This window comes from Hylaeus volcanicus, chromosome 5 (assembly GCF_026283585.1).
Source record: "Hylaeus volcanicus isolate JK05 chromosome 5, UHH_iyHylVolc1.0_haploid, whole genome shotgun sequence".
NCBI classification, from domain to species: Eukaryota; Metazoa; Arthropoda; class Insecta; order Hymenoptera; family Colletidae; genus Hylaeus; species Hylaeus volcanicus.
Window position 1 is genome coordinate 14,566,403 of NC_071980.1, and position 22,097 is coordinate 14,588,499.

The 22,097-nt window shown below is 35.7% G+C and overlaps 1 protein-coding gene and 1 long non-coding RNA gene across 2 annotated transcripts in view; one reads left to right on the plus strand and one right to left on the minus strand.

The window, feature by feature from the left end:
* The window catches only part of LOC128876487 (E3 ubiquitin-protein ligase MIB1-like), a 605,287-nt gene that overhangs the window by 269,428 nt on the left and 313,762 nt on the right, over positions 1-22,097 (plus strand). The window lies entirely within an intron of this gene.
* LOC128876495 (uncharacterized) lies at positions 1,895-15,024 on the minus strand. The gene is made up of 3 exons (XR_008457053.1): positions 14,785-15,024; positions 4,736-4,910; positions 1,895-4,646 (listed from the first exon to the last, which is right to left on the minus strand). It is a non-coding gene; the product is annotated as an uncharacterized LOC128876495 (long non-coding RNA).

Here is a 22,097-nt window from a genome sequence, read left to right on the forward strand (position 1 = left end):
AAAAAAAGAAATATGTCGAATTGAGTAACCTCCTCCTTTTCGAAGTCGGTTGAAAAGCAGGCTACATTAATCTAGCCGCTTGTAACCGAAACTTTGACAAATTATAATCTCAGATCCATTATTAAGTAAAAACGTATTAGTGTTTAACATACTTCTTTTTTCATTTTATATTCAGTTTTATATTAATATATTAACCTTTACAGATATATCAACAAGTTATGCTGGTTGGACAGATTGTAAATACTCCTACTTGGCACTTTAAATTTAAATAACTTAAAATGGCGCAAATTTGCGCAAGTTTTCTCAATTGGATACCATACCTGACATATTTCTTTATATCAAGAATCTCGACAGAGCGTGTCACTCGGTGACTATCATCTTTGTTTTCCATCCGACTCATCGAAAGATAACTAAAATTTATACCATATTGAAAAGGGAATTACAATAGTGAATCCAAAGATATTTTACTTTGTTTTTGTGGAAAGTTTATGTTTATAACATCTACTTTTACGGTAAAATGAATTACATATGAATCTATTGAGGACAAACTTTCTATGACACAATAAACATGCGCCACTTTTTCACGATATCAAGGAGCATGAAATTTCGTCAACTTCGAACCTCTGTATATCAGTAACCGATTACTATTTTAAAAAATTTCAAACATCATTTAATGCACTCATATGTATACAACACACGCACAACATTGAGAAAAGTGTGTGTTCGAAAGTTCAAAAATTACATTTTGGCCAGGTTTTCGGCCATCCGGACCACTGTGCGGCGCTCGCTGAAAACAGCTTTTGACGAGTCACACTCGTCAAAGTCTACACTAGCACATCAAACGAGTAGATGACCCTAACTTGTCATTGTATGTCATCGGGTTAAACTCTTCGATTTTTTCCAATTCTTTATCATACAATTCGTGTAACTGTAAGTCCATCAAAGTTTACATTTACATACAGTTAGTGGGATGTGGTTTGATAAGAGTGCAAGTGTAGAATAAAGGGATGCGTCCCACAGCCGGCAAGTGTTCCCGCATTACAGATATCCGGGCTGTTCCTCGCGATGCAACGGTCCAGAGCCGCCACGGTAACGCGAGCTCGTTCATCACGAGGATCTAATAACCCTCTACACGGAGGGCGGTGCGGGCGCGGGCGTAGCGACGTGTCGCCTACACTAGCGAGATGGACGGCTCGCTTTGTTGCAGAAATTACGGGATTCCAGCCACCGGTGCCGAGTGTCCTCCGACCCCCCGGTGCACCCTTTTTCGTTTCCCTTGGCCCGCCTAACCCTTTGCCGTCTCCGTCGCGTTGTTGTCCGTCGTTGACGATCTGCGTCGACGCGTTTTCGCGTCCTTTTGTGCTGCCTCCTTCCTTTCTTTGTCTAGGATCAGAACGAACTCTCGTCGAAGCTCCACTTCTCCAGCGAACCACCAACCATGCTGCGATATTTGTTCGGGTCGAACGCGAGAGACGCCGAAATATGTTGCTCTCTGGTCCGGCCCAGCCTCTTTGTAGCTTTTATGCCCGTTCCGTGACGAGCGACCGCTTCCGGGACGCCTTTTGTTTGAATTGCGAGCATTCAGGGGTGAGATAGATGTTCGCCGCTGATAGAACTTCGGTGTAATTAAATTCTTTTTTTAACCGTACCGGCTGGGTTATCTCTCGTTCGAAACGTTAGGTATAGCCAAGCGTCGATCAACCGAGCTAATAGAGAGATGATTCGTTCCGATGATTGATCTTTCCGGTAATCGGTTTAACAGGACTTAGAAATGTCGGATACGGTAATGAAGAATACAGTCAAGACTCTTGTAATCAGTATCAGTATTTATTTTATGTGTTTCAACTATAAAGCCATTGTTATTACACTGACGCTTTTTATTAATTATACGTTTACCACGGTATTATGTATCGCTCTCATTTTTCTTCTTTGTAACTGACTTTGAAAAAGAGGAGGTTACTCAATTCGACATGTATATACATATATAACAATTGTTTTGTACGGTACTGTTTTACATAAATAAAAATTACAGAAGAGGGGGAAAATTCCTATACTTCAAATTATTTACATTTTTAACATTAATTTATATTTCAGTATAGTATTCAGTATTTATATTTCAATATATATATTCATTAGAAAGGACAGTACAAGAATAGTACAAAACAATTGTTTTAAACAATATTATCATACTACATAGTGTACATGTTTTGATATTTATCGATTCTTTCTGTATCTCTAATATGTATTTGATAAGTACAAATTATTTATTTACGTACAACAAAGTAACATATAAAAACACAAATATATTTCTTCTAACACGGTAATATCTGTACCTATATAAAATGAACGATTTTTATTTGTAAACATCAATTGTTATACCAAGCGACCTTTAATATCTTGTTATTCTGTAGTAACTAGTGACCTTATTTGTTTTTCGGTTATCGCTCAAGTATTCCATCGACAATTATCACAATTGAACTAATTATCGAAGCAATTTCTTTTGGAAACGTTTATCGTTAATACTTCATTTATCCTTGAATTAATCTTTCGCTTCTCCCTTTCAAGCAGGTCAAGTTTGGAGTAATTGTTTTCGTACTTCCACCAGAGAATAATAACGGTTTGCAAGAAAGAATTCTGTTGACTGTTTCCGTACTCCTGATTGCCGTTTCGGTATGTAAAGGTAATGCCTCGAGTCATTAAGGCTCATCCTTGTAACGTCTCCATAAATATTCGCTAATGCGTTCGCAAATGGCACGCTCCCCTTAAAGATTCATCAAACGAACTATTTTTTGTGCTATGTAATTGCACCGAACAGCAATTACAAATAAATCACTCTATGCAAAACTAGTGTACAAAACGAACGTGAAAATTCAGAGGATCCAGATTTGTCGAAGTAATAAATATATGTACTTTATAAGAGTATTTGTATTTTGCTTCTTCGTTAACTACATTAACACTTTTCTCGATTATCTTGTATTGGAAAAAACTGTTACAAATTTGTAATAATTAATGCTTTTAAAAGATATTTTAAATAAAAGGTAATTTACTTTTTATAATCATAATTTATATTTGTTTAATGTACTATTATAGTGGTTCTCAATTTCTCTTATTTTCAATTATTCTTTTCACAGTAATATATTATCAATGTTACAATTTTTGCGTTGTTTGATATACGCGATAACAATTGTGAGTGCATGATTAATGAGTTGAAAATGTATATAATTGTTCTAATTCGAAAAATATCACTTATGACATTCATGAACGATTGATAACGTATTAAAAACGCCAATAAGTAATCAATAATTCCGAATTTTTCCCCATGTGCACTACGTATTTCACTAACGTTTTTAACAACTTTTTCATTATATTGCCGATAATTAATTGTGGATTTACAAATTCTTGAATCAAAAAGTACCTTATATATAATTCAGGTGACTTAACTATTCAGAAATGAACCATTGTTTAACCTTTTCGGTGCTCTGCGCGAGTATACTCGTCAAATTATTTTGTTCTTGTCGTGCTCAAGACGAGTTAAATCGCATGAGCTTATTGTTAATAAGTTAACTCATCTTGAGCTCTTTCATATGTAAAAAGCTCATGCGATTTAACTCGTCTTGAGCACGACAAAAACAAAATAATTTGACGAGTATACTCGCGCAGAGCACCGAAAAGGTTAACATCCTTTTTTCAAATATCTCAAAACATCAAAACAATCGGTAACACTCGATCCAACTGTTCGCAGTGTTTCCTTTTAACCATTAGTTGATCCGTTCAACAAGGAACATCTAATCTAGACATCAGATTATGTCCTCCCCTTTGATATCGTTTTCCACTTGAATCGAGGCGTGCAAAACTTGCGGCATGCAACTAATATCCCCGTTTAATTGATATAAGTACCAATTGAAAAGCTTAAAAACTCGCGAGGGTTTTGCCTTATTTTCCGGGAACCATACAATTCCGCGCGTCTATTCAATTTCCTTCTTTCATGTCGGATTCACCCTCCCGATGAAATAGCAATTATGACTCCTTCTACCCCTGGCTTCTATAATTCTTGTGGTAATTACGGGGCAAAGGACGAGTAACGAAGGGATTCTGAAAGGACTTGGAATGCTCGCCGGCGTGCTGTCAATGCACGTTCGAGAAAGGTGGTAAGGAACGATTGAACCAAAAGAAGGAGAAGGAGCAAGAGAGAGAAAGAGAGTTGCGCCCCGCAATGCGACACGGCTTCTGATCCGACTGCAAGCTCAGTCAGCGTCCTCGAGATCAGTCAAAGAGTCCACGTGGCTTTCCTCTAATACTTGCTAATACTCGCTGTTTTATCTATAAAATAAAAATAGAAATCATAATTTTCATACAAATTATATACAGATCACTTAGTTCCTTCCATTGTACACTCTGTCGGGTCGTAGTATATTTCAACTGGCCAATTTCAATATATGTAGCTGTCAAACTTTATCGTATTTCCTGTAATACTTGCACGATTCTTCTTGTGGTATTTTCATAATTACTACCAGATATCCTTCACTCAGGTAAAGTATTAGAATTTCACAGCTGCAGCTCCTATTTTTGGAGAGCACCAAAATATTGTTGTAATTCGTCTTTGATAAATAATAACAATATTGATGACGGTTGGTAGCACGATCAACCTGAAATATCAAAGTAAATGCCTTACAAGGTGTCTGGAAAAAAAAGTTCGGCCCATGGAGCGTTAAAGTGTGTGAAATAAATTAGTTACCATTATTACATGATTGCACTTCGTTCATCCAGTGGCATTGATTTAACTGTAAACTCAGTCACCGTTATTGAAAAACTAGGAATTTACTTGATTTTCATATAAATTTGCTGTAACCTAGTGTACTGGTGACATAAAGGACATATCCAATGATAAGAATGCTTCGTCAAAAGGTCATCTGAAACTCAACATATTTTACATAATTGAATTTGTCTTTTCATCAGCTACAATTTTACAATAATAAAAATACCCCATTCTAAGCGATAAAGCTCGCGATCCACATTATATTTTTCTTGAAAAGGATTCAAAGTTACAGTTAAAGTCTGAATAAATATATAGTAAAAATTTGGAAACTTTGTGTTTTTTCATTTCGCTATAAAAAATTCTGAAAGAACCTTAAAAAACGGCCGTCACACGGGGTGACCTCCTTAAAGTATAAATGCGTTCTATTTTCTGAAAGTGCAAATGAACGCCATTTGTAAACGAGTATCCGCATGACAAGAACATAAAGTAGCGAAATGATAAAAAAGCTTTAAAACGCTGATCGTTTATCCTATCGTTTGTTCATTATCTCGGAAGTACTAAATGAGTGACTCTTTTGTCGGGATGAAAACAGGCAGCGAGTTTATAAAGTAAAGAGTGGATACTTGGAAGCGCTGTGATATCTTTTGATGGCCGATACAAACAGCTTTGGTAAATTTCATTTAAAATAACATTCGAGTCTTTTATTTCACCCAAAATTATTTTGAAATAATTAAAATACCGGTTCGTTAAAAATGATAAGTATTTCAAATAGTAAAGTTATTTCATTATTTGAAAAGTCATTAGTATTTCGAATAAACTTTGAAATTATAAATACTTATTTTAATACGTATTTGTATTTGTATTATGACTTTGAAAAAGAGATCATATTTTAATGTGAAATTTCTCGCTCTTTCCGAATCTGGCCTCAAAAATAAGGATCCCTATTTGAAAAATGAAAGTTGACCTCCGAACAACCTTCAAGGTCATGGCTAAGATCAAATCTGAAGTTACAGAAAAACAGATTTTTTTCGAACCGTAAAATTGACGTTGAGTCATTTTTTCCCAATAATGCAGAGATTCTGAGATGAGGGGTGGATCCATTACTTTTTGAAAGCCTTGTATAATAAATATAATGTAACACACATACACGTGTGTGTGTGTGTGCATGTATTTTAAACGAATTTTGTACCACGTATAATTGAAACATTATTTTATGTCTGTCCTTATTCAAAACTTCAAAACATGTTACTTTATGTTTCTTAGCTCATTTAATTCATTATAACATAGAACATTTAGGCTTAAATAAGCAGAAAGAATAGTAAAGAACATTCTATGAACTAATAAACTATCAGCAATCCAAATATTCGACATTAATTTTACGTTTCAGTTCAATTTTTTCAGTTAAATATCATTTTAAAGTCATCTGAATATACTTCATCTGAACGTATTTTCATGTCAACTACGTATTGCGATAGAAAAAAATTCATTTGTAATTGGACCTTGAAATCTCTCCAAAAAAAAGACGTTGGAAAAAACAATTCTGTACCATTCAAATTCCATGTAAAATATTTTCTCTATCATCACAATCGGAAGAGATATTCAGGTGTCCTGGTTTATACGTGACACCCTGTATATTTTTGTAGTGCTTACGAAATATTTTATTAGATAATTTTACTCTTATCAAACAAAAATTTGGATTATAGTAGGGTCGATTTAATTCATTTTATTCAATGGCTTCTGTCAGACTTAATAATTTATAACGTCCACTATATGAAATACTTCAATTTTCTTTATAATGTATTACTTATACAAAATTACCTGTATGCAATACTAAATAGGATAATTTGTTAGATATATTGGAACTTATACTAATTACATTTGACCTTGGAAGTTATAACAATTATAGTCAAAAATAATATCTCTGTTGAATACCTCAATGAGTAGTACTAACAATATTTGTCCTTTAAGTTTGTCAATATCTAACACAAAAAATTATGTTATCAAATATTCATTTTGTTCGGGAATTAAAGTGGACAAGATATAAAACTCTCCGTTGAAACAGGAAAAAATGCGAATTTATTTTAAAATACCACGGTGTACAACGATTGATGTTCTCTCTGATCGCTCGTGCGTCTTCGAGTTCTACAAATCGAAATCTGATTTTGCTTCGCCGGGTGACAATCGAAGATACCTCGCACCACCACTCCTCACCCTAGGTGCCATCCCCGTCGAGTCCAAGAGGCGCGCCCATTGGCCCTGGTTTTGGGACCAAGGCCCAATCAGGGCGCCCCGGCTCTCACGCGCACCCCAGTCGTCGCGCCCCTGTTAACAGTATCGTGGAACAAGGGTAGGTGGTCGCTCGGCGTCTCACGGAAAGCCCCAAGCCACTCATGGGTTTTTCCAAGCTCACGGCATGCTCGACCGCCGAGGCTCGGAACTACGCGAGATTCTAAAGACCTTATAAACGGTCACCCCTAGATGAATATTGCCGGCAATATCAGTCATCGGCTCGAAACAGCCTCGCCTCGCTAGCATGCCGTAAACTATTGTCACTTTTCGCTGTTTCTCCGCATCGCTCGAATAAAAACATTAAAGACTTATTTCTATGATTTCCGAATAGCAATCGCGGTACTAAATTCATCGGCATCTTTATCTTGCCGCTGGAAGTCGAGGAAGCGCCCAAATGACTGCCTGTGCGCATTGTTCGCACTGTATTCCAAAACATCCCAAGTGTACCCTGTGTGTACCCGAAACGCCTCCCAACGGTTTCGTCTGCTGGCTTGCAGCCACGGGTCGGCTTTTGGTCCTTCCCGCGCTGAGGTCGACCTTCAGTTTAAAGCCTAATCCCTATGCGAGGTCTGTTGAAGTCAGGGGATGGTCAAGCCATGCCCCCACTGAGTAGCCATGATAGCCGTGAATCGCCCTAACGATTCACGCAGATGCAGACTCGACCGCGAAGGATCGCCCATGTTCTTTACTAGCAGTCATTATCGTCCCTCTCGTTCTATCGGGTTAATTCTATCCGGAACAATTTATTGCAAGAGGTTATAAACAATAGATTACAAGTTCTCATTATGAAGTTGTCATTAATGATGAAAATTAATATGAAGGATAATGAAAATCTTCGGATTTTGCAATTGAAAATTTATTCGGCGGACTCGCTGTAGAGTGCATTTCAAACGTCATTTAGCTTCTGGCTCTTTGAACGGCTCGTCGATACCTTTTCCGTGCTCTCCTTTTACCTTTAAACTACTGAAACGGGTTATTCGTGGAATTAACGTCTATGTATCTCCGTCGAAGGTTTCTTTTAAAAGGAAATTGCGAAGACGTTGCCATCGAAGTTGTTTATGAAACCCTTTCAAGTCAGACTTTGCCAAGGCCCGTAAAGCGAACTTCGGAAAGTGAATCGAAAAAGGACGTAACTTGGAGCGCTGCGCCTTCTTCTTTCAGTTTTCAAATTAGTAGAAAAACCAAGGGACTTGATTCAGCTCGAAAATACTAAATAATACTTTATCTTCATAGGAATTTCCCTAAAGCAATAGTGCGCACAAAGAGTTTGTTGAATTAAAACATTCGCGATTGCTGAATACACGCCATCTTGAATATTATTCCTGGTTGCTGCTGGTGTGAACCAGAGCTGTAACAAAACGATTACTTGACCAAGTAATTGAATAATTGCCATTACAATTACTCTGTCGCATGTAATGGTATTTCTAATTACTTAATTGCTACCAGTAATCCCATGCATTACTTAATAATTCCTTATAACGACCCAGAAAGTAATTAAAAGGCGTCTCAAATCTAAAGTAGTTAAGTGTACCTAAAAGTAATTAAAAAGTAATTATAATTACTTTTGTAATTACTTTCAAGTAATTGCAGTGACATGGACAGTAATTGTTAAAAGTAATGATCGGTGGCAAAAGTAGTCCAAAGTAATTAAAATTAATTAATTAATTAAGTCAGTAATCATTACTTTTAACAATTACTGTCCATGTAACTGCAATTACTTGAAAGTAATTAAAAAAGTAGCTATAATTACTTTTTAATTACTTTTAGGTACACTTAACTACTTTAGATTTGAGACGCCTTTTAATTACTCTCTGGGCAGTTATAAGTAATTATTAAAAAGTAATTGAATTACTCAGTAATTAAGAATAAGGTATTGCATAATTACTAAAAAAAAAAAATCAACAATTACTTAAATAATTGCTTTCTAATTCCAAAGTAATTGTTCCAAATTGTAATAAATTCCAAAATAATCATTACTTTGCAGCTCTGGTGCGAACTCATCTTTGCAAGTTCTGTTTCTAAATGCTACAACATTATCGTAATTTCCTAGAAAATGAATAATAAGAGAATAGAAAGAAATAGGAAGGAATAGTATAATCGAAATAATTTCAAGCATCTTCATTAAAGAAAATTATTCATAATATCTCACGAGCTAATCCTTTTTTTATCACTTTACTCTTATACTTTTTTTATATAAAATAACGAAAGTATTCAATCTATGAAAAGAAATATGCCATAAATATTTCCATTTAAACTAATATAAAATAATAATGCATTTATCGAATGCACATTCACCATTGCACTTATACAAAAAATATCGTCCTGCAAATATAGTATTCTTTGTAATATTTATCTTTTCCCTTTGACAGTTTTCTATAAGGGCAGTGATAACGAAGTTATGATTTGTCAAACATATTTGGCCCACCCTGTATATTAAATCATTGAATGGAATTTCTTAACTATTTTTTTCTATATGTCTCAATTAAAGCCTTTCTTTTCTTAATTTGGTAATAAATTATTCATATTGTTAGAATTGTATTTTTATAAAACTTTATTTCCTAAAGGATTACAACGTATATAATAATGTTAAAGGAAAGATGTCCGAAATTTACGACGACCCGTACCACTAGACTTGTTTCGACGGACTGAGGATCGTCGCTTTCTGGCCCTGTTAGGACCCCACCCCTCTTTCTGCTTTAAGGAGAAACAGGCCCTTTTCCTCAAGGCCCGAAAGTGGCAATCGTTGCATTCCAACACATATTATAATATTTACAATGGTAAAATAAATTCCTATTTAGGTTCAATTTTTGTAGGTACGTTTGCATAGATTTTATTTTGCATAAAAATCCGTAATTATAACTCTGGTAATTTATTGTACTTTTAGACAATCACTGTATTAGATTTCTATACTTTAGCCAATCGTGAATGTATTAGTAGAAGCGTTGATCAAACTTATTTCATTCCTAACCCACGTTTAGCAAATTTTCGATTTGTTTATATATACGTTCCAAACGGGTATTTGTTCTTGCGCTATGAATTTTCGCTTCCCTTATGATTTATGGCCGTTCACCGCCCAACAATCACCCTTGTAAACATTCCACGCCAGGACGGTAAATGCTGACTTACAGTCGAACTTCGTTGAAAGGAGCATTTACGTGTTTATCGCAGCAGCGACAAAGGAAGTATGTTACTAAAAGTTTATGAAACACGGGGCTGTTCATTGGAACAGAGTGCCGTGAACGTGGCAACACAAATCCAGAGCTTCCTTGTCCGTTGGGTCGGGGCATTTTGCCTGTGGAAACGTTACGTTCTTACGAGATCTACACTAACGCGCAAAACTTAGTGGACAAATTTTTAAACGGTTCAAAAACATGGAAGATTTCAACCGATTGGAATTAAACTCCGTGAGGAGTAGTTTTGTAGTGTCCTCTGGGCGTGTGTAAAGTTACATGGGCGAGGGTTGATGCGAAGGGGTTAATTCGCCGCCTAAAGGGGAGGGTGTAGAAAAACGCCTCTTTGAAACAGGCCAGGGATGACGGAAGGGGTTGAAAAATTCAAAGAAACCTTTGGGACGACTCTCCTTGATGCTCTCTACAAAATGCACCCCTTGAAATCCCACTCGGACAAACCCAACCCCCACAACCTCCCACCCCCTCTAAAATCCACAATTTTTGGACGACGGTCCCGATTTTGGACTCAATGCATTCTCTGGACTCCCCTGATCCAGAAAATGCCATCATCCATACCGTGCTCCCCATAGGCGCCCTTTGGGGGGGGGGGGGGGAACACCTTGCAAATTTTCAACGCCCTTCGTAAAAAAACACTTCCATGCATCGGAGGGCGATGAAATTCACTATGTTTGTTCTCGATACGTTCACGATGAATGCCGAAAAGGTCTCGTTTCGAAAACTGCCCCCGGAGCTGAAGGAAGGAGGGCAGAGGTAGGGGTGGTCCACCCCCAAGTGTAAGGGTTAGAACGTTGTTTCGTTGCATGGATCACATGTCCAACAGTCCAGGGCATCGGGCTGACACAGTTTTGATGTCTTTTTCCAGCGTAAATAGCAATAAAATACGAAAATGTCGATTTTTTTTAAAAACTTGCTTCCAACTTCAGGCCCATCTGCAGATTGAACGAGTAACCTCACGTCAACGTTGTTCATGGATTCGGACGCGCGAATGCTTCGTTAACAGATCCCAAAAAATCAGATTTTTTGAATCACGCTTTCGTTGTCAAATCAGAGCAGATTTGAAAGTGTAGTAAGTGGGCCGGTCGGAAACGGCATTCGAAAGTGGTACGAGACCCTGCGTCCGTAGTGATCAGCCCACGTTAAATTGGAGTCCGGTCTGGTCTGACTACGTAGGGGTGCTGGCCTTCACTCCGTTTCTGAATGCCGGCTGCGTTCGGCCCACTTATTACTCTTTCAAATCTACTCCAATTTGACAACGAAAGCGTGATTGAAAAAATCTGATTTTTTGGGTATCTGTTAATAAAGCATTCGCGCATCCGATAGCATGAACGGCGTTGGCGTGGGGTTGCTTGTTCACCCTGCAGATGGGCCTGGGGGTGGGTTTTCCCCCAAAAACGACATTTTCGTAATTTATTGCCATTCACGCAGGAAAAAGGCATCAAAACTGTGTCAGCCTGATGTCCTGGACTGTAGGACATGTAATCCACGCAGCGTGACAACGTTCCAACCCTTACACTTGGAGGTGGACCACCCCTACCACTGCCCTCCCCCTCCCTTCAGTTTGGGGGCAGTTTTCGAAACGGGACCTTTTCGGCATTCATCCTTAACATATCGGGAACAAATATGGTGAATTTCATCGCCATCCGATGTGTGGAAGTGCTCCCTTACGAAGGGGGTTGCAAATTTGAGAGCTGTTCCACCCCCCTAAGGGGTGCCTATGGTGTGCACGGTATGTGTGATGGCAGTTTCTGGATCAGGGGAGTCCAGAGAATACATTGAGTCTAAAATCGAGACCGTCGTCCAAAAATTGTGAATTTTAGAGGGGGTGAGCGTTTGTGGGGAGTGTGTTTGCCCGAGAGGCATTTCAAGGGGTGCATTTTGTAGAGGGCATCAAAGAGAGTTTCCCTAAAGGTTTTTTTAATTTTTTTAACCTTTTCCATTACTCCTGGCACCTTCAGAAGTGATGTTTTTCGACGCGCCCCCTTTAAGGGGGTGAATTAACCCCTTCTCATCAACCCTCACCAATGCAACTTTACACACGTCTATGGGACACTTCAGAAGTACTCCTCACGCAGTTTCATTTCAATCGGTTGAAAACTCCCATAGTTACGACGGTTTGAAAAAGTGTCCCTATCGTGACTGTGTGACTGTATAATTGTATGGTTGTGTAATTAAGTGATTATGTGATTGTATAACTGTGAGATTCTTTGACTATACGATTAAGTAGTCGTATGATCGTATGACTATATGATTGTATGATCGTGTGACTGTATGACTATACAATTGTATGCATAGTTGTGTGATTATAAGACTTCAAGAGTGTATGATTGTACAGTTGTGTAATTAAGTTAATTATGTGATTGTATCATTGTGTAAATGTACGACTATACGATTCTGTGATCTTGTAATCGTGTGATTATTTAACTATACGATTATGTAATTGTATGCTCGTATGACTATATGATTGTGTGATCATGTGACTCTACAACTATACGATTGTAGATATAGTTGTGTGATTATAAGACTACAAGAGTGTATGATTGTACAGTTGTGTAATTAAGTGATCATGTGATTGTATCATTGTGTAAATGTACGAGTATACGATTCTGTAATCTTGTAATCGTGTGATTGTTTGACTATACGATTGTGTAATTGTGTAATTGGATAAGTGTGCAATTATGTGATTAATTACACTAGTTTACAGTTAAAATGTACATTCAATTCCACAATTTTTTTCTTATGTATTTTGGCCTACTAAACTCGAAAATCGCAAGAAAAAATTTTTCTATGTATAGGTTTTTTTTATATGAATTTTTGAAACTTTTTTCGATTTTTTTCTGACACACCTTCACATTTTAGGCCACATCTCGAGTTAGAAACGTCCGATTGAGTCGCACAGGACGCCATTTTTAAAGTAAACGGATTTCCAACAATTGCTTTTCACATTATTTTCTAATCGGTTCGATACTTTAAGTGTTCCGAGCCAATATATATGAGAAACTTCGATTTTTCCGGCTAAAATTTCGATTAGAAATAAATATTTCCTATTTAAATAGGAAAAAAATACAAAAACAGACTAAAATTGGAATTTTTGTACCTTTATTCAATTGTTCCTAACTCCGGTATTTATTCATAGATTTTCTTCAACAAAGGCTGTTTTCTTCGTAAAAGTGCGATCTATGCGTAAACAATAAGAAACTGGACATAATTTGACAATTTCTATTTTTCCATGGCGATGGAAGAAATATTCGTGTTCTATTTTAGCCGAAAAAATCAAAATTTCTCATATATATTGGCTAATCGAACCGATTAGAAAATAATGTGAAAAGCAATTGTTGGAAATTCGAGTACCTTTAAAATGGCGTCTTGTGCGACTCAAACGGATGTTTCTAACTCGAGATATGACCTAAAATGTGAAGGGATGTCAGAAAAAAACTCGAACAAAATATCCCAACAACACTATGTAACACTATGATACAAAGTAAAATCCACGAATTTTAACTGTTTCGATCACAATGATATATTTTTGAAGTGCTACGAAGTATCTAATGATTAATTTCTTGAAACTATAATGAAACAATTATCAACTCTGATTTTTCTTTGCCACGAATTATTTAAATAATAACAAATACTTTTTAGAAAAGTGTGTTATTGGTTCAGTTTTTCTCCTTACTATATATATCCCTACTTTATGATTTATATTTTGAATCTCAAATTTCGTAAATCATATATGTTGTAAGTTAATGAGTTCATACTTCCAAAACTTCTTTGAAAAATAATTATTTTTCACAAATTGCAGCAGTTCTTTCCAACACAATATGATTAATAGAACAAGCAAATTCAGCCTGAAGCTAAAGTTCTAAATGCTTATAATCTATGAACCTTCAAAAACCCTAGTAAAACGGGATAAAGTTTAGCCATATTGCTGTGCGTGGTCTACGAAGAATACAGGATGGCCCACATAACTATTAACAGCGCAATATCTCGGAAACTATACCATCGATTTTAAAGTTCTTGGTCTTAAATTGCATGGATCTAAAGGGCTTTTCTAGCTACATAAACGTGAAGTGGCTCCCCCTTCCCCTACAAGAGGGGCGGGGTACCTTTATAATTTTAAATGGAACTCCCTATAAAACGTTACATATTTAGATTAAACAGGATAAATTTACAAGTAATTTACAAGCAATTACAAGTAAATTTTGTTTGAAACATTTTTTTGTTAAATGTTTCCATAATGATATATAACAATTTATAGTTTCGATTTGTAGGTACCTAGTTAATGCGCTTGGAAATAGCGTTATTGAATTATACGGGCTTGAATCCTTTACTTACACTTGAGGAAACCAAAATAATGTGTATTTACAATTCTTGAGTTTGACTCAATTATGTACAGTATATAAGTATATACAACATATACTCTATATAATTTATATAATTAGCAAAGTGTTAATCGAATTATCAAATGTCAATCAACGTTGTCAAGCGTGTTCATTCATTTATTATTATTTGAATAATATTCTTCGACGTCTGGTTGATAATTCTCATACATACCATGTAGGCTGATGGGTTTCAGCACGCGCAAGTAAAATTGAGGGAAATCAAGCCCGGTCGAAATGATTTGTCATTGGCTTGGATTTCGACGTGTACAGGCATAAATTTCGACACACGGAAGTAGAGAAATCGTGTGTCATCGTGCGACATTTCCAGACTGAACAATTTATGAAATTGCAATACCGAAGTAGCTCACCGCTTCAGCGTTTCGCGCTGCCACTTCCGCGGACGAGATTGTAAAAACTGCACGTTGCGTTCGTTTTCATCTGTCATTCGAATGTTTACGATGGGTTTAAAACGGAATAATAGATAGAGGTCAACGAATTTATTGCTAACATTAGAAAAATATGTAAAACGAAACGAAACAATATTTACTTGACCTCGGTGCTCGCTACTTTTCTTTCCATATACAGGTTATCCCAAAAATGTTGGAGGTTTTTAAAAGAGGTGGTTTGGGGGATGATTTAAAACAACTTTTTCCTTAGGAATTGTCCCTTTTCCTAAGGCAAAAGTTGTTTTAAATCACCCCTCGAACCACCCTTTTGGAGGACCTCCAACATTTTTGAAACACCCTGTATAGTGTTCAGCCCTTACATTTAAACATTGGAGAATTTTGAGCACTCCATTAAGTTGTTATTTATACTACGTTTCGACTCTTTGGTTTAGAGTTATCTCCAGGACCTAATAAAATAATTTTTTGGAAAAAAAATTTAACCGACCTCAAAAAAGGTACAGTGAATAGTATGAAATAATTTCTAGTTAATTTATATGAATAGGCACTAGCTCTAGATATAATTGCTTAAAAGTATGGGAAAATGCAGTGAAAAGCATGAAATAATTTCTAGTTAATCTACATGAATACGCACTAGCTCTAGATATAATTGCTTAAAAGTATGGGAAAATGCAGTGAAAAGTGTGTAATAATTTCTATTTAAATTGCATTGTTATTCACCATCGTTTGATGAATTTGGTTAAATTATTAAATACATCATATTAAATGCAATGCACCTTTTTCGGAGGCGGCACAGATGTAAAAACTTTTTAATTCCGGTTTGGGTTAGCTTTTTGGTAGAGGCGGCAATATTGAATGCTGTCAATGTATATATGTTTATTGTCTATGAGGAATTAATAGTTAATGTATATAGTATGTACACGGAAATATAGTGTGAGTAGATTTGGGGCTTTTTTGGAGGGGACTGGCGGCCATATTGATCACTGCTAATGTATAAACTCTCCACATGGAAATACTGTATGAATAGGTTTGGGATAGTATTTGGTGGGGGCGGCGATATTGAATAGTGTTAATGAATATGATGTCTAAAGCGGATATAGTAATAGCAATAATTAATGTCATATTTTTTGCTCCTCGAACAGAAAGTTAAACCAAGTTTGATAATATTAACTTTGGGAATAGCTGAGACGATGCTGAACTACGATTTTGTTTGCAAAAATTTCGAATGGTGTCGAATATTAACCCAAACGAAAGACTATCCGCAAAGGAAATTGTGGTTCAGAATTGTATCAGCTACCCCCATTTCCGGTTCTTACACTAATTCAACGACACTCTGTATACTCTACCCATGGAAATACTGTCTGAATAGGTTTGGGATAGTATTGTGTGGCGGCGGCGATATTGAATAGTGTTAATGAATATGATGTCAAAGTGGATGTAATGATAGCAATAAATAAAGACCATATTTTTTGTTTCTCCGACAGAAAGTTAAACCAAGTTTAGCAATTTTTAATATACTTAATTCTAAATTTTGCGCCGTCTCCGAAAAAGGGGCATTCCATTTAATATGATGTATTTAATAATTTAACCAAATTCATCAAACGATGGTGAATAACAATGCAGTAATAGAAATTATTTCACACTTTTCACTGCATTTTCCCATACTTTTAAGCAATTATATCTAGAGCTAGTGCGTATTCATATACATTAACTAGAAATTATTTCATACTATTCACTGTACCTTTTTTGAAGCCGGTTAAATTTTTTTTCTAAAAAATTATTTTATTTCACTCTTTTTAGTGGCAATCTATAACCAATAGGTTTCATGCAATAACAACAGTTATGAGCAATATACAGGATAATCCGATCCCGATTAATTCCATATTTGTATAACCTTTCAGCATTCCTGATAATCTCATTTGCAACTATACAGGGTGTCCCAAAAACGTTGGAGGTCCTTGAAAAGGGTGGTTCCGGGAGGTGGGGCGATTTGAAACAATTTTTCCTTAGCGAGAATGGTGTTCGAGGCTTCATTAAGAAGATATTGCAGAAACAAAAACCCCCGACCAATCAGAGCGTAGCATAGGCCCCGCAGGCGCTCTTCCGGCATACTCGCGCTCTGATTGGTCGGGAGTTTCTGTCAATATCTCCTTAACGAAGCCTCGAACAACATTTTCGTTAAGAAAAAATTGTTTGAACTCATCACCCACCCCGAAACACCCCATTCAAGGACATCCAACATTTTTTGGACACCCTGTATAATTACAAATGGAATTATCAGGAATACATCTGCAACTACATGTGAAAGGATTGATTGCGTTTGGTAAATTCCTTGTCGAGCTGCACCAGAGCATAGCAATTTAGCACCAACAATGGTTTTATAAACAATAAAAGTGTCCATAAATTTTTGCAAATGGGAACATCACGAATTCATGTATCATGAAATGCGGAAGGTTCCATCGCGCTCAGTGATTTCCTCACCGAGTTACATCATATAATAGGAATTTTGCGATAACAATAATTATAAACAATACAGAAATTCATAAATTTTTGCATCTGTGATCATTGCGAAAACCTCTCCGGCAGCAAAATGTAAGGGGTTTCATCGATTTCATCGGTTTCAGGCCAAACATACGTGAAATAGTACGCTTTTTGCGATAAAAAGTGATATAAAGTGGTAAAAAACAAAATAAGGACAAATGTTTTGTTATAGGACCAAATGGCAAATGCTCTTCCAGATGCAAGAAGTTTCAATCCGATTGGTCCATCCGTCTCGGAGTAAGAAGCAAGACAAAATGTTTCTGTTTAAAAAAAAAAACGGGTAAAAAATGACAAATCACAAAATGTTTCTTTTACACGACCAACTGGCAGAAATATTCGACAAGATGCAAGAGGTTTCACTCCGATTCATCAAGCCATCCTGACGTAATCGGCAAGCATACCTAAAAATCACGGTTTTTTGGTAAAAATACGGGTAAAAAATGACAAATCGCAAAAAGTCGTGATAATGGGACCACCGGGGGGGGGGGGGGCCATGCTCTACAAGTTGCAAGCGGATTTATTCCGATTGGTCAAGCCATCTCGGCGTAATCGGTGAACAGACATTAGAAAAAAAAAAAATATATACATGTCGAATTGAGTGACCTCCTCCTTTTTGAAGTCGGTTAAAAATGTTGCAATTATATTTAGCAACTTTTTGCAATTGGATATCTCCTCTGAAGAGATATTTTAACTCTAATAAAATTTGTTAATGATTATATAAAATGAACTTATTAATTAAATGGTTTTAAAATAATACTATTTAATGTAATATGATGCCATTCCTGTTTGCAACAATAAATAGATATGTGGAAAATGATGATTCCTTAGGAATTGTCCCTTTTAAGAAACTATATTTGAAAGAAAACAAAATTTGTACTTTTTGAAAATTACGACAATATCATTAAATTAAAAAAAAATGAAAACACATATTATAAATATAATGTTAAATGAATATAAATATTGAGTATGTCACCTTATATAATTTCATATTGAAATAAAAATGCAAAACTCATTTTTAAAAAGGTATAGAAATGTAAAAAAGTTTATTTTTTTAACTTGAAGATTATTTTTTGAAAACTATCATCAATTCTAAATAAAATATATATTTATTTAAACTCCTCAAAAACTATTACAAATATTAAAATATCTCGAATACGAGTATAATAATACGGTCTCCTGCTTATTTTTATTATAAATAAATATGTTTATTAATTTTAACTGACAATGAATGAACTGTTTACATTAGACAGACTTTATCTAAAATAATAATCAGTTGTGTAATAAAGTAAACATACAAAATATAACAAACTAATAAAATACTCTTACAGTGTGTATGTTTATAGAATACTTTATGAATCATTTCTATCTTAAACTATATATTTTATTTAAATTGTAGATGTTAGGAATATGATCATGTGTAGTCATGTAGTTTTAATTTATTAATTTGGAAACATGTATTAGCTTGTATTAAATTATAGCATCAGAAAAGTAATAATTACAAAACAACTTCTTTATGTAAATCAATGCTACTGATTGTCTGTTAGGTTATATTCCTTGTTAGAAAATTTGACAAAGCTATCAAATGAGTTTTAAATGCTTGATGAATATCATACAACAAACTTACAATTGAATTTTTAATAAGTTGTTTCTTCCATTGGATTAAATAACCACACCCGTAGGCTTTGTAAATTGTCTGCTACTGCTGATAATTAAAATTAAATTCGGCAAAAAAAAAAGGAAATTTTACAAAGTAATAAACTAAATACACGAAAAACGCAGTTAAATGCTTAACAGGCAAACGAATATAGCTACAGAAACCAATATAAATAAATTTGAAGGAACCGAGCAAATTGAATACATTGTTAATTTTTTAACAGCCAACGGCAATCTGTTTATAGCGCACCGTCCCTTCTTTTTAGCGATTAATGAAAACTCTGGAGTATACACGTTGTTGCGACCGCACAAAAAAATATGGTCACTGTGTAGGGTACCGCTACACAGCTCGTGAATAATTTAAAAGTAGGTAATTTACAACGTGGTTACGTCAAAGCAAGTACCTTATTGGCAAAATAAAATATAAATCTACGATGCTGGTCAGGAAAGTCTACGTACACCGTGGGCGTAGTATAAAATTTAAATCCTAAACTAAAGAGAAGTTTCTATCCAGATGTATGTCTATACTAATGTAGAATAATAGAGACGCTAGTCTTTAGGTTCTGGATAAACTTGAAACCGCTGGACATGCTTGGGTAGAAATTTCAGTAAAGTTTTCCTTGAAAACGCAGAGCTAACATAGTTTGTGTTTCATCGTGTTACATCAACAGAGGGCTGAACGTTGGATAAAAATGTTGATGGAAGTCAGAGACAAAAAAACACAACTGCACAAACTGAAACTGCATACCAAGGCTGGTATGTAAAAGAAATATACAGAAAATACGAGCGATTGTTCTACCTAAAATTTCATTCATAAACGAATCTGTTAAAATAGAACTGGGCATTGCGATCGTTTCACTCCAGAGGAAACACGCAAACTAGTGGCGCCACAGGAAAATGCTATGTTGTTGAGTTGTCAAAAAAACTATGTCAAAAACATTACGAAATTAGACACGTACAACTAACCTAAAAATTAACTTTTTTGTAGATTTTGTATGGGGATCTTCTATTTTTTTGTCTTGGCAAGCATAGGCGTATTCTACATCTTCGGATCGATGAAGATTTGTAAAACAAAGTTGCCGCAAAATTGTGCTTGATTTTCAATTTCAAGGTCAAATTTTTTTTATTGCATTGTATTACACTTCGTCCTCCACTTTTTCATGTACTTGGCGTAATTTTTTTACTTTTTTTCAAGTTTTTTATGAGGATCTCACTTCTTTTTACAAAGATAATTTGGATAGTGAATGACTTTAAATAATTTTCATATTATATGTATAGCACTTTGTGTACAGTACAGGGTGTAAACAAATGTTTGGTCTTGGCAAGCATAGGCGTATTCTACATCTTCGGATCGATGAAGATTTGTAAAACAAAGTTGCCGCAAAATTGTGCTTGATTTTCAATTTCAAGGTCAAATTTTTTTTATTGCATTGTATTCTACGGATCATGAGGATAAAAAGTGTCAAAGGACCTATGGGTCCAAAATTGACCGTTATCATAAAAATTAATAACAGAGTTATTACTAATGAAGCAAGCAGTTACTATTGTTGTTTATTTGCTGTTTATCGGAAATCTAACATAATCGATCATGATCGATATTACCTTCTACTCTTAAAAAATGTTTATCTTCTACTTTTTCTTCTCAGCCAAAGAACCGATACATTCTGTTTTACAAAACAATAGTGACCATATTGAAACTGGCATTCAAGCTCGGCTATTAAGAAATATTCATCAGAATGGATCGGTTCTGTGGCTGAGAAGAAGAAGTAGAAGATGAACATTTTTCAACCATAGAAGGTAATAAATATAAATACACCGAGCAAAACAATTATCGCAACAAAAATGTTTACTCAAATTTCACTCAAATTTAAATAATCACAACTCCGCCAAAAAAAATCATAGAGACTTCGCTTTCTTTTTAATTTGCGCAGAAAAGTTTGTACTTTGCGGCAATTTTTGTAAAGTTTGTGAGAAAAATTCGTTGCACTTCATAGAGCGCGTCAGAATGCGCAAACTTTTTTAAAAAAAAACATCACCTCGTTGTAAAAGAGGCGGCGAGAAGAGGGAAATCAAAATTTGACAAATTCTGCTCAAAGTAGAGATTTCAAGCTTTGAAATAAAACAAAAATTTATCCGATACGATCATTTTTCGCGGAGTTGTGGTTATTTAAATTTGAGTGAAATTTGAGTAAAAATTTTTGTTGCGATAATTGTTTTGCTGAGTGTACAGTTGGTGCAGAAAGTATTCGTACACCGATCATTTTCCAAAAAACTACATGAAATTGTAATTTATTACCTTAGTTTTTATTATCAATGATATTCTACATATTCTTGGAAATTTCTAGAATAGAAACAGTACAAAAAAATTAGTTACTTATATAAAGTAACGAAATTTAAATTAACTAAATTTTGACGTTATTCGGGATGGGATTTTCTTCCACTTCCCTATTTACTGGAATAGGAACCATTTTCTACATTGTACCTTCTGCTTTATCCTCACCCACTCCTCATCCACTCCTCACCTGGTCTTATTCTTCTTCTTAGTTTTCTTCATGGTCTTCTTCATGGTACCTAACCCTTTTTTTTTCTTTTTTTTTTTACGTGGAGGAAATCTGCTAACCAGACACCCCTCTGATGCTTGGGGGAGCAATCAGGCGGGTAGTGCGGAGTTCGACCCGCTAAAACCTCCACGGCGACCTTCGGACGCTCTTCAACTGTCGGCGTGTCGGGGAAGCCACAGGTAATTCTTACGGATTCCTTCTGTGGCTCCCCCTAGCCCCGGCCGGCCATCTATGCCTTGATGACCGGCCGCCCCCCCCCCCCGGGGGGGGGGAAAATCTCCTGCCCCCCCTAAACCTCCTCAACAGCAGTGCAGGGAAGCCGCGCC